Source organism: Mus caroli, unplaced genomic scaffold (genome assembly GCF_978045245.1).
Source record: "Mus caroli unplaced genomic scaffold, Mus_caroli_1 scaffold_12, whole genome shotgun sequence".
Taxonomy (NCBI): domain Eukaryota; kingdom Metazoa; phylum Chordata; class Mammalia; order Rodentia; family Muridae; genus Mus; species Mus caroli.
In genome coordinates, this window is record NW_028227267.1 from 4,397,537 (window position 1) to 4,412,010 (window position 14,474).

Below are 14,474 nucleotides of genomic sequence, written 5' to 3' on the forward strand. Positions count from 1 at the left end.
GGCACCTGCCTATAGGACTGACTTCCATATGCCCAACCTCCTTATAGCACTGTGACCACCACTCAACAGAAGTGAAAGTAATCCCCTGTTCTGTCTCTCAGCATACTTACTGGGGACTTCAGATCAGGCAGGAACAAAGTACTTTACTTGGCTCCAGATTTGCCCTGCTTCCTTCTGTAGTGGAGGCTCTGTGTAGCTAAAGGGGAAACTACAGGGATGGCTAAGAGTCTGCATGGCTGGAGGGAATAGCAGAGTGATGGTCAGGGCTCTGTGTGGCTGGATACAGTGATGCCCAGGGATGGAGCAGCTTCTTGCTCAGCTTTCTTTCAGATTTAAAGAGCTGTAAAATCTAATACTGTTTAAAATAAGGCCAAGGATGTCTTTACTAAAGTAATTTTTACCTCTGCCTTTTCTTGAATACTTAAAATGGTGGAATGAAGGAGAGATAAAAGATGGACTAAGGATTGCCAGTTGTGCATTGCTTAGGAAACTTTAGAAATGATCACCTCATTGGATAAAAAAAATAAAGCAGAAAGAACAACTTGGTGAGCTTTCTGAAAGAAGAGCTGCCCAGAAGAGATGTCCGTAAATAATGAGAGACAAGTTAGCCAGACAGAGTCATTACAAATTCAACACAAAAAAGTTAAGATGACTGAGGATGGCAATGAAAATAATAATCGACCATAGCAACAAAACACAGCATTTGGGACAAGGAAACAAAATCCCTAGCATAGCAGCTATTTGTTAGTGGTGGGAGGGACAAGTTCAGATTTAGAATGCTTACATAAACCCCTACAGACACAAAACAGAAACGACTATACATGCTAATTTACTATTTTTAAGTTAAAAAGAGTAGATTTAATAACATACAGAGATAAAAACATAATGCGTCCTTTACATAAATGAAGCTATAGCAAACTTGAATAACTTTTCATGTACAGCTGAATACATACATATTGAACACTGGTCTGAAAACAAAGTACCTACTTTTTGATGAATTTATAACACTCTTACAAATCAAGTATGACAGATCGTCACTTAGTGTTCTGAAAAGAACACAGCTTGACTGGTCTGTGTGACATTAGGAGTCCCTTCTACATCTAGGTTTGATCATGTGAGTGGCTCTAGGCAATAAGATACTGGCAAGCATGATATAAGCACATGTCTGGGAGTGTTATATTTTCTAAACTTCTGGTACATTATCTCTTAGTTCCCAAATCCAGAACATTAAAATATAGGGCCAGTGCAGCCAAAGAGAGGTCATATATAAGTCAGTGGGGGATCCACTCATCAGCCAGTGCCTCCTCCTCACCCCATTAACACAGCACAGTGAGCTAGCTGTGCTCATAAAGCTCCTTCCCAAATGCAGAGTAAATAGATGATAAGTCTCTTATAAATCCGTGTGTTTTGGTAAATGCTTTGTCATAAAATTTAGAAAAGATATGAATTAAAAAAAAATACCCCTACATAATCAATAGATCCAAGAAGTTAAAAGAGATAATTGGATTATGAAAAATATGTAATATATACACTGAAAACTACCTAATATCGTCTTTTTTTTTTTTCAAAAGCCTAAAGAGGTAAAAAAGAATCCTGTATCCAAAACTTTAATGACTTGCTATTGCATAAACAGCTCTGTGGTTTTCATTAGGTCCTGTGACATCAGATCTTTAGAAGCGTAAGGAAAATTTAGTTAGATCATTCTGTAGTGGTTCTTGTTGGGTTAAAGCTGCGTTTGGTATAATATGATTGTGTTCCTTTCTGAAGACTATGGGGAGTTTCATTGCCCTGCTCTTTAAGTTTTCCTGAGAGTGGCATGCTCCTTGGCTGAGACTGGATGTCAGCTGCTGTAATTCAGGCTCCTTCCATCACTCACCCTCCCATTACTTCCTCTGCCTCATTTTCTGTGTTGAAAGCTACCTTCCACTTTACTGCACACCCTCAAATCCATCTTCCATCTTAATTCCCCTTCACTGTTGGACAACATATTCACAGGTGTAGCCTCTTGAAACCTGAGTCACCTTTCTGCCATTTAAAACAGCTGACTTTTATGGAAATTTACACTGATCCTAAAACTCATATGAAAACAATGGAATTCAGAATAGACAAAACTCTTGGAAAATAAAAAACAACATTGGAGGCCTTGTGCACACTACAATTAAAACATATTATAAAGCTACAGTTGTTGACACTATAGGGCACACCTAAGAATGCCCATAAGGACAAATGAGATAAAATTGAGAGTCAAACCTAAAAATCTCAGTAATAAAAAACACAAAGAAAATTTGAATGTAAAAGACAGTTATTCAACTTTACTCAAACATGCCTAGGATCTTAGGTGAGGAGGCCACAACATCCACCCCAACACCAGAAGTAACTGGGACCCCGGGGATCCAGGGACACAGCAACCCCCAAACAGCCAGTGGCACAGGTTCCTGACACACACTGGGCACTAGCTCTGCATCAAGTCCCACAATACCAAGAGAGAGCTCCACTTACGAGCTCTTACAACCAGGATGTCAGGATCACAGCATCACAGGAGTCTGAGGAGTTCTGATTCAACTAAGATAAAAAAAAGGGACAGGCTCCAGTCAAAGACAGTTAGTGAAGGTAGCACTAGAGATAACCAGATGGTGAGAGGCAAGCACAAGAACATAAGCAACAGAAACCAAGGTTACTTGGCGTCATCAGAACCCAGTTCTCCCACCATTGGCAAGTCATGGATACCCAATCACACCGGAAAGCAAGATTCAGATTTGAAATCAAATCTCATGATGATGATAGAGGAATTTAAGAAAGACATAAATATCTCCCTTAAAGAAATACAGGAAAACACAGGTAAATAGGTAAAAGCACTTAAAGAGGAAAAACAAAAATTGCTTAAAGAATTACAAGAAAACACAATCAAACAGGTGAAGGAATTGAACAAAACCATCCAGGATCTAAAAATGGAAATAGAAACAATACAGAAATCACAAAGGGAGAAAACCCTGGAGTTAGAAAACATAGGTAAGAGATCAGGAATCACCAACAGAAAACAAGTGATAGAAGAGAGAATCTCGGGTGCAGAAGATACCATAGAAAACATTGACAAAACAGTCAAAGAAAACACAAAAAGAAGCCGGGCTGTGGTGGTGCACACCTTTAATCCCAGCACTTGGGAGGCAGAGGCAGGCAGATTTCTGAGTTCGAGGCCAGCCTGGTCTACAAAGTGAGTTCCAGGACAGCCAGGGCTATACAGAGAAACCCTGTCTCGAAAACAAAACAAAACAAAAATAAATAAATAAATAAATAAAAAGAAAGAAAAGAAAAAAGAAAGAAAAAAAGAAAAAGAAGAAAAGAAAACACAAAAAGCAAAAAGTTCCTAACCCAAAATATCCAGAAAATCCAGGACACAATGAGAAGACCGAACCTAAGGATGATAGCTATAGAAGAAAGTGAAGATTCCCAACTTAAAGGGTCAGTAAATATCTTCAACAAAATTATAGAAGAAAACTTCCCTAACCTAAAGAAACAGATGCCCATGAACATACACAAAGCCAGAACTCCAAATAGACTGGACCAGAAAAGAAATTGTCACATAATAATCAAAACACCAAATGCACTAAACAAAGAATTTTAAAAGCAGTAAGGTGAAAAGGTCAAGTAACATATAAAGGCAGGCCTATTATAATTACTCCAGACTTCTCACCAGAGACTATGAAAGCCAGAAGATCCTGGACAGATGTTATACAGACACTAAGAGAACACAAATGCCAGCCCAGGCTACTATACCCAGCAAAACTCTCAATTACCATAGATAGAGAAGCCAAGATATTCCATGACAAACACAAATTCACACAATATCTTTCAACAAGACCAGCCCTACAAAGGATAATAGATGGAAAACACCAACACAAGGAGGAAAACTACACCCTAGAAAAAGCAAGAAAGTAATCTTGCAATCAACCCAAAAGAAGATAACCACACAAACATTATTCTACCTCTAATAACAAAAATAACAAGAAGCAACAATCACTTTTCCTTAATATCTCTTAACATCAATGGACTCAGTTCACCAATAAAAAGACATAGACTAAAAGACTGGATACATAAAAGGGACCAAGCATTTTGCTACATACAGGAAACGCACATCAGTGACAAAGACAGAAGCTACCTCAGAGTAAATGGCTGGAAAACAATTTTCCAAGCAAATGGTCCAAAGAAACAGGCTGGAGTAGCCATTCTAATATCAAGTAAAATTGACTTCCAACCTATCAAAAAGTTATCAAAAAGGACAAGGAAGGACACTTCATACTCATCAAAGGAAAAATCTACCAAGATGAACTCTCAATTCTGAGCATCTATGCTCCAAATGCAAAAGAAACTTTACTAAATCTCAAAGCACACATTGCATCTCACACAATAATAGTGGGAAATTTCAACACCCCACTCTCAGCAATGGACAAAACATGGTGACAGAAACTAAACAGAGACACAGTGAAACTAACAGAAGTTATGAACCAAAAGGATTTAACAAAGATCTATAGAACATTTCATCCTACAACAAAAGAATAAACCTTCTTCTCAGCACCTCATGGTACCTTCTCCAAAACTGACCATATAGTTGGTCACAAAACAGCCCTCAACAGATACAAGAAGATTGAAATAATCCATGCATCCCACCAGATCACCATGGACTAAGGCGATAACAAAAAAAAAAAAAAAAAAAATGGAAAGCCCACATACACATGAAAACTGAACAATATTCTACTCAATGAGAACTTGGTCAAGGAAGAAATAAAGAAATTAAAGACTTTTTAGAATTTAATGAAAATGAAGGCACATCATACCCAAACTTATGGGACACAATGAAAGCAGTGCTAATAGGAAAACTCCTAGTTCTCAGTGCCTCCAAAAAGAAACTGGAGAGAGCTGTTAATAGCACTGGCTGCTCTTCTGGAGGACCCAGTTTCAATTCCCAGCACTCACTCAATCCCCAGACAGCTCACAAATGTCTGTAACTCCAGTTCCAGGGGATCAAACACACATATAGGCAAAACATCAATGTACAAAAAAATAAAATCATTTAAAAAAAAAAATAGCTGGAGAGATGGCTCAGCAGTTAAGAGCACTGACTGCTCTTCCAGAGGTCCTGAGTTCAATTTCCACCAACCACATGGTGGCTCACAACCATTTGTAATGGGACCTGATGCCCTCTTCTGGTGTGTCCAAAGACAGCTACAGTGTACTCACATAAATAAATAAATCTTAAAAAAAAAAAAAAAAAAAAAACCTCAAAGAATAAAACCACATGATCATCCAGTAGATGCTGAGAAAGCATTTGACAAAATTCAATACCCCTTCATGGTAAAAGTCTTAGAAAGATCAGGAATACAAGGCTCACACCTTAGCACAGTAAAAGCAAATATACAAGAAAACAGTAACCAATCAAACTAAATAAAGAGAAACTTGAGGCAATCCCACTAAAATCAGGGACCAGACAAGGCTGCCTATTCTCTCCCTACCTATTCAATATAGTACCCGAAGCCCTAGCCAGAACAATTAGACAAGAGGAGGTCAAAGGGATACAAATTGGAAAGGATGAAGTCAAAATATCACTATTTGCAGATGATATGATAGTTCAAGTGACCCCAAAATTTCCACTAGAAAACACCTTCAGCTGATAACTTCAGCAAAGGGACTGGATATAAAATTAATGCAAACAAATCAGTAGCCTTCAAAGGATAAACAGACTGAGAAAGAAATTAGGGAAACAACACCCTTCATAATAGTCACAAATAATATAAAATACCTTGGTGTGATTCTAACCAAACAAGTGAAAAATCTGTACGGCAAGACCTGCAAGTCTCTGAAGAAAGAAATTGCAGATTTCAGAAGATGGAATTTCCCATTCTCATGGATTGGTAGGATTAATATAGTAAAAAATGGCCATCTGCTAGTCGGCCATCACTGGAAAGAGAGGCCCATTGGACACACAAACTTTATATGCCCCAGTACAGGGGAACGCCAGGGCCAAAAAAATGGGAATGGGTGGGTAGGGAAGTAGGGGAGAGTGTATGGGGGACATTTGGGATAGCACTGGAAATGTAATTGAGGAAAATACGTAATAAAAAAAATGGCCATCTGGCTGAAGGCAATCTACAGATTCAATGCAATCACCATCAAAATTCTACCCTAATTCTTCATAGAGTTAGAAAGAGAAACTTGCAAATTAATTTGGAATAACCAAGAACCCAGGATAGTGAAAACTATTCTCAACAATAAAAGAACTTCTGGGGGAACGACCATTCCTGACCTCAAGTTGTACTACAGAGCAATTGTTGGTATTAAGAACCAGTTTGGCAGACTGGCTCCATACTCAGGAATGTCACACATAGGTGACACCTGTTGCCAAGACAACCACATACCTTCCCAGAGTCTATTTTCTACACGTACCTATTAACAGATTACATCACAGCCTAAATAAAAGACAGATCTTTCCCACCATCAACCCTTTTTTCCTTTGTCTTTCTCTCTTTCCTCTTTTTGTCTCCAATAAACCTCTTTGGCCTGGTGGTTTTTGTCTGGACATGAGCCACCATTCCAACATATGATTGGTGCTGAAACTGGGGACTCAGTGGTACCCTCCAGCAGCTGTTGCTATGTTAGCCCAGGAGGTGACTAGCATAAGCACTGGGGACTGTGACTGACTGCAGTGAAGTGGACCAGCCTCCAGAACATAGCCCTCGAAAGTGCCTCTCCCACCCCTCCCACTCTGGGCTCTTGCAACTGTCTAAGAAACCCCTAGGCCTAAGGTGAGATGCCTTCTGGTAAGTTCAGGACTTACCGTGTATAGCCTCCAGGGGGCCTTAGTGATGATTTAGGCCTCTAGCCTGGCTCAATTTTTGGTTATTGAATTATTCTCAGGACGCCAGTATGAATAATCCAATTACTCTCCAATGGGTGATGTGATGTCTTTGAATGTATCTCTAGGTACCTTACTGAGATGTCTCCTGGACAATCTCAAATCTCTGAAGCTAACACCTGACTTGAGGGAATCAAGATCAGTACACCTTGGCAATAAGGTCTGGATTCAGTACCAGTTAGATAATAGCTTCAAATGGCCACTTCATGGCACACTAGACCCAGTTATTTTAAGGCATCTTCACACATACTACCAGTGGTCTGATAAATGGAAAGAAGCCCCCTATGTCAAAGCATTCCTCTATCTTCACTCCAATTCTTCCATGTGCTCCTCTTGTTCCCCATGAAGCCTACACTACCTCCACTAGATGGTGCTACAACGCTTGATCCAGCTGCCACACCGCCAAAACTCAAACTGCTGCCTCGGTTTCTCCTTCTCACCAGGATACTCCAAAGCCTACTAGCTCGACCTCACCAGATCCCTCCTCTTTTGTGCAAGCTGCCGGTCACTCAAAATGCCCTACATTGGCACCGAACTTTACCCCTCCTATCACGCACTCTAAGACCACAGCCAAACACTTGACCCAGCATCGGTGTTTCCTTGAAGGGAAGTATCTGGGGTGGATGGCCTTGTCAGAATACATGTTCATTTCTCGCTGAGTGAACTTTCTCAAATAGAAAGCAAACTGGGCTCCTACACCTCTAACTCCTCCACCTTTATTAAAGAGTTTCAGTATATTATTAACCTTATAGCTTGCCTTTCCATGATGTACATATTATCCTTCCTAATAACTTGCTTACTGAGGAACTCAGGAGAGTTTGGGAGCAAGCAAGAACATATGCAGATGAAATTCATCAAACAGATAGAACATATCCAATCAGATCTGAGGCAGTGCCTGACCGGGATCCTTGAAGGAATTATACTTCCATGGGAAGTATTTTAGCCAGAGATATATTTATAAATTGCCTTCTGGCTAGCCTAAGAAAGGCAGTAAATTTTGAAAATTCCAAGAGGTTGTCCAGTACAAACAGGAAAATCCATCTCAATATTTAGAACACCTCAAAAGACTGTATTGCTGTATACCAATCTGGACCCTGAAAACCCAAAAGGTAAGCAATTTCTGATGACCTACTTCTTTCCCCAGAGCTACCCCGACATAAAAGCCAAACAGAAAGCTGGAGAGGGGACCCCTAACTTCACAGGCGAAAATTTAGTGCTGGCCTTCAAGGTGTACCATGAGAGAGGTGAGAAAGGCCACAAACAAAAATACCATATGCTGGCAAAGGCTGTCTGACCAACCCCAGCCTGGACTCCTGGTCTTCAAAGACTCAGAGACCACCAGGCTTCTGCTACAAATGGGGTCAACCAGGTCACTGGGTAAGAGCTTTCTCTAGCTTCCTCAAGCCAAGTGGACCATGGCCTAGGCACCATCAAGAGGGACATTGGGCTATCAATTACCCTTATGTTTCACATCACTCCCAGATAACCCTCCAACTGATCTCCTAAGTTTGGCTATAGCCTAATGAGGAGACCTGAGCTCCTTGACCTGACAACTGCCATCACTAGCAGGTAGCCACAGGTAGGCATCATGGTATGTGGGCGGCCCATCTCCTTCCTCTTGGACACTGGGGCTACTTAGTCCTCTGTCCTGATGGTGTTTTGTGGACCCACTTCCCCCTCTCATTTACCTATTGTCAAGGTATGAGGGCAACCTTACATTCCTCATCAGACCTTACCACTTAGTTGCATTTCTAGGGGTGTACCTCTCACCCATTCCTTTTTGGTAGTGCCAACATGTCCTGTCCCCTTCTTGGGAAAAGATCTTGTAGGGAGGTTGGCAGCCTCTATTTCCTTTGCTCCCACCCATTCCCATAAACCCAAGGTCACCAGCAGTTCCTCTGCTCCTTCTTCTACCCAGTCAACCTACTAACACTAACATGTTGTATCCTTTACCAGCTTCTCAGGTAGATCTCCAAGTCTGGGACATCCAGAACCCCTCTGTTGCTAAACACCATTCTCCTGTTGTTATCCAATTACTGGACTCTACCAGGTACATAACCCAAGCTCAATACCCTCTCTGTCTCCAGAGCTTCAGGGGACTTAAACCTATCATTTCTGACCTCTTGAGGAAAAAAGCTCCTTTGCCCACCCTCTTCACACTTAAGACCCCTGTACTAGTAGTTAAAAAACCTAATGGAACCTATCGCCTGGTTCAAGACCTCAGAAGCATTAATTCTTTAGTGGTTCCCCTCCATCTTGTTGTTGCTAACCCTTATACACTTCTTTCCACTATCCCCTCAGGGACTTCCCATTTCTCAGTCCTAGATCTCAAGGATGCATTTTTCTCTATCCCTCCAGATGCCCAGTCCCAGAACATATTTGCCTTTACATGGACAGATCCAGACACCCACTCTTCTACCCAACTTACCTGGACTGTTCTGCCTCAGGGATTCCAAGATGGTCTACAACTATTTGGTCAGGCCCTGGCTTCTGACTTACTCTCTTTATCTCCCCCTAAATCTAAGGCTGTACTGTGTGTAGAAGATGTCGTTCTCTATAGCTCCTCTCTAGAGATTAGCCAAGCTGACACCTCTGCTCTTCTGAATTTCTTTTCCAGTCAAAGCTACAGGGTCTCACTTTCTAAAGTTCAACTGTCCACTCCCTAGATCACCTATTTGGGACTAACAATTGCTCCAACCCACAATTACCTTAGATAGAAAGAATCTGATTCAGTCTCTAACTGATCCTTCTACAAAGGAAGAGATTTTATCATTCCTAGGAATAGTTAATTTTTTACATTCCTGGGTTCCTTCCTTTTCCCTCCTTTTTTGCTGCTTATATGAAGCAGCATTAGGCCCCACCCATGAACCTCTTCTCAAACCTGTTACCAAGCCCTTTCAAAGGCTCAATCAGGCTCTCCTTAAGGCCCAGGCCTTACATGTCCCTGACCTGACTCGTCCTTTTCCCCTCTACATAACTAAAAAAGAGGGATTTGCCCTTGGAGTCTTGGTCACCAACTGGGACCTTCTTTCATACCCATAGTGTACTTGTCCAAAAAACAAAACAAAACAAAACAAAACAAAACAAAACAAAACAAAAAACTAGACCTAACCATCCAGGGATGGAAAACTTGTATCCATACATTAGCAGCCATTGAACTACTTATCTGAGAGTCAAAAAAGCTAAACTTTGGTTCACTTATAATTATCTTCTCTTCTCATAACCTATCACAGTGCCTAACTTACCAAGGCTTAAAGACTCTATCTCCCTCCAGGGTTCCTTTTCTTCAGGTAGCTCTAATAGAAGACCCCACACTCACCTTCCAATCATGCCCACCTCTTACTATTTCCAATCTTCTTCCTCAACCAAATAACTGACCCCTCCCTATCTCACTCCTGCACTGAAACTTTAGAGGAACTACTACCTAATCACTCACACATACAGGAGGACACATTGTCTCAGGCCATCTACACCTGGTATACAGATGACAGCTCCTTTCTATATGAAGGGGCTGGCTATGTCATAGTGTTGGACACAGAGGAAGTGGAGGCACAGGCCCTTCCTGCTCATACTGATAAGGACAGCTCAGGAACTTTAGAAAATTCCACCGGACTCCTCCCCTCCTGGAAGCAAAGGGTTATAAAGAACAGAGGCAACCCTTCCTCCAGAAGGGAGGGCTAATGACATCCTTCAGACCACAGGGAGGAGGAACAGACCACCTGAGCACAGAGACACATTCTGAGACTCTTGGCCACCCACTTCATTCCCTATAGACAAATCAGTTTAAAAGTCACACTGCTCTGCAAATCACATTGTGCCTAATGACTGTTGCCTGGAGAATTGTATAAAGGCTTGCTGGATAGGCTGTTCATGATCATTCTCTCTCCATATGCAGGGCAAACCCAATGTGTTGGAACAATAAATTTCTCTTGCTTTTTGCATTGATTCCTGGCTCTATGTCATCCACTCAGGGAGTCCCTGGTAAGCTAAAGCTTGCCAGAGTCTTACAATGCCAACAATCAATAGGCTGAACTAATAGCCCTTATCCATGCCTTTCAACTGGCACACAGACAATCCCTCAACATCTACACAGATTCCAAATATGCTTTCCATATCCTCCTGTCCCATGCTGCTATCTTGGAAGGAATGTGGGTTACTTACCACAAAAGGAGGATCAGTAACTAATGCAAACCACATTATGGCCATGCTAAAGGCCTCCCATCTCCCCACAGCTATTGGGATTGTCCACTGCAGATCCCACCAGATGGATGACTCTATTGTCTCCAAGGGAAACATCCAAGCTGACAAGGCAGCCAGAACTGTGGCCCTTTTGGGCCTAGACTTGTCTCATCTTCCCCAGGACATCTTTACACAACAATTCACATCCCCACCTTCACTCCCTGACACTCATCTTCGCCAACTTTTTCATCCTAACAGCCAAGTATTGTCTTCTTTTGTTAAGACCCACATATAGCCTATTTCTGAGACTTGAGTTTCTTAAAATCTATCACTGCTTCTTTCAAATTTGTCAGATGTCTGACTCCAACTCAAGATAGCATAGCACACCTTTTCCTACCCATCAGACTAAAGGTTGCCTTCCTAGAACTGACTGGCAACTTGATTTACCCACATGCCCACTGTCAAATATGCCAAGTACCTCTTGGTCTTAGTGGAACTTTCTTGGAGTGGATGGAGCCATTTCCCACAACTAACAAAAGGACTCAGACAGTCTCTGATCTCCTCCTTCAAGAGATCATCCCCTGATTTGGTGTCCCAGCCTCCCTCCAGTCTGACAATGGCCCTGAATTTACCTCCCAAATTTCTCAAATTCTATCTAAGCCCCTAGACATTCCCTGGCATTTTCATATTCCCTACCACCCTCAATCTTCAGGGAAGGTAGAAAAAACCAACCGCTCTTTAAAAATGACTCTTGTTAAGCTGTCACAGGAATTTCAACTTGATTGGGTAAAACTTCTACCTTTGGTTCTTTTCAGGCTACAAGCTCTCCCCTGGTGACCTCTCCTCATCTCACCCTTTGAACTTATGTATGGACGTCCAGTCCTAACTCCTGCTCTTTCACCTAAATGTTCTCCCCTCCCAGAGCATCTACTCACCCCATTACATTGCCACCTCCATTCTTTCCTATGGAACTTTGCTGACCACCATCTACTGTGACCACTCTTTGTCTCCTGTCCACTGCCTGTCAACATTGGAGACCAGGTTCTTCTCTCCCCTCCAGACTATCGTCCCTCACCCCTCTCTCCGAAATGGCAGGGCCCTTTTAAGATAATTCTCATAACCCCTACAACTGCTAAACTCAAGGGACCCTCTCATTGGGTCCATCTGTCTCACCTCAAACCTTTCATTCCTCCACTTAAAAATGACTCTTCTTCATACACATCAACCCTAACAGGACAGTGCTCTGTTAGGTTCCAGAGGACATCAAGACCTCCCAATCTCAAAAAATGAGACCCCCAATTCGGCAGCTGTGCTCGACCTCATTGGATTAGACATGGGTTTCTCATCCTCCCCCTGCTGTTTGTTTCCATCCAGGATAGCCCTTACATCTGGAGATTCAGGATTCAGGAAAACCCCACAGATAACAGTCTTTCTAAATAGGGTCAGGAAACTGCTTAGGAGCTGAAGAGATGACTCAGCAGTTAAGAGTATTTGTTGCCCTTTCAGAGGACCTAGGTTTGATTCCCTGCACCCACATGATGGAGCACAACTTTTCTGGGCTCTGCAGGTACCAGACACACATGGTGCATGTATGGAACTTACAGACAGATACTTATAGACATTAAAAAAAAACTACTGTGGAAAGAATAATTCGAGAAACCACTGAGTTGCTTGCAAGTTCAACTTTATGATTGAATTTTTCACAATAGCCAAGATATGTAATAAGCCTACATGTTTGTCAACAGATAAAATTGGTGAAGAAGATACAGTGGAGCTGGAGAACATTGCATTATAAGTCATCCTTAGAAATATGACTAACTTCAATAGACTAGTGGATGATGACAATGTGGTTCATACACACAGAAGAATTTTATATATCTATATAGATGAATGAAAATTGAGAGAAAAATGGGTGAATCTGGAAATAATTGTATTAAGTGAGGTAAAACAGACAGCAAAGAACAAATGCTGTGTATTCTATCTCATATGCAGATTCTAGATTTTAATTTTTATATGGACATGAGTCAGTTACTTTTCTATTGCACTCTGACATTGAGCTATATTTCCAGTCCTATTCAAATTGACCTAAGTATTAGACATGGTGTGTACCTAATAAACTGTCACTGGGACTGCAAAAAAAAAAAAAAAAGAAAGAAAGAAAGGTGACTAAGCACATGTTTTCTCTCATATGCAGATTCTAGGTTTGAATAAATGAGTGAATGAGTGAATAGCATAAAAGTAGAGGACTAGAAGATAAGGAGAAGGAATCTAATAAAAGAAGAGGAATGACAAGGGGGAGATAATAGGTTATAAAAAGACAAGTGTTTTCTCTCATATGCAGAATCTAAATTCAACTCTATATTCTTTTTTCTTAGATATTTTCTTTACTTACATTTCAAATGTTATCCTCTTTTCTAGTTTCCCCTCTGAAAATCCTCTATCCTCCCCACCCCCCCTCCCCCCGCTCCCCAACCCACCCACTTCTGCTTCCTGGCCCAGGCATTCCCCTATACTGGAGCATAGAACCTTCACAAGACCAAGGGCCTCTCCTCCCATTCATGACCAACTAGGCCATCCTCTGCTGCATATGCAGCTAGAGCCACAAGTTCCTCTGTGCATACATACATGGCATGAGGACATAAGGGACATAATTTCAGGAATGAGGAAACTCGTAGGAGATGGATTGAAAGGTAGTTAGGGCAAGTCTGGGCAAAGTAAAATTATATATATATATATATATATATATATATATATATACATGCATGTGTCATAATGAAATCTAGCATTTTTACACTAACTAAAAATCTAGAACTATTGTATTAGCAGTCTAAATTTAGTTCATAGTCTGCAATAAAAATGTAATATCAAATAATAACTAGCTGAAATTTAACTCTGTATCTCATTGACATGCACTTTTGGGATTGAGATCTACTGAGACTGAACACATGAATAGTTAATGTTTTATGACAAAATTATCCCAGGATTGAGTCCAAGTAGGCCAGCCTTGTGCTTAAGAACTTAAGTGTGAAGATCAGCCCCAGTGCCTAAGACATGCTGGGAAGATCAGCAGAATCTGTTCGTCTTCTCATGCGTGAGTTTCTAAAACATACAGGGCAGTTCTAGGAAGATAAGCAGAAGCCCATCCTCTGTGAACCGTTCTCTGAGTGCTTCATGAAGGGATTTGGCAACGCAGCATTATTGTTTCCAGACAAGTTTGTAACATCCTTAAGACCATTTTTAGCTCTCTTCTTAGGATTCCATTTATAGCAGTTGGCTAGACGGAGGAGAACTGTAGGCTTCTTGGTTAGTTGGTTGTTAAGAGAGAGTTCAGAAATTTTCTCTGAGAATCTGTTATCTTACTCTCATGCATGTTCACACAGAAGGGGCC

General features: G+C 41.2%; 1 protein-coding gene across 2 annotated transcripts in view; it reads right to left on the reverse strand.

Moving 5' to 3' along the window:
- Nek10 (NIMA related kinase 10) overlaps positions 1–14,474 on the reverse strand; it is a 233,251-nt gene that overhangs the window by 131,595 nt on the left and 87,182 nt on the right. The gene's annotated exons all lie outside the window — the stretch shown is intronic.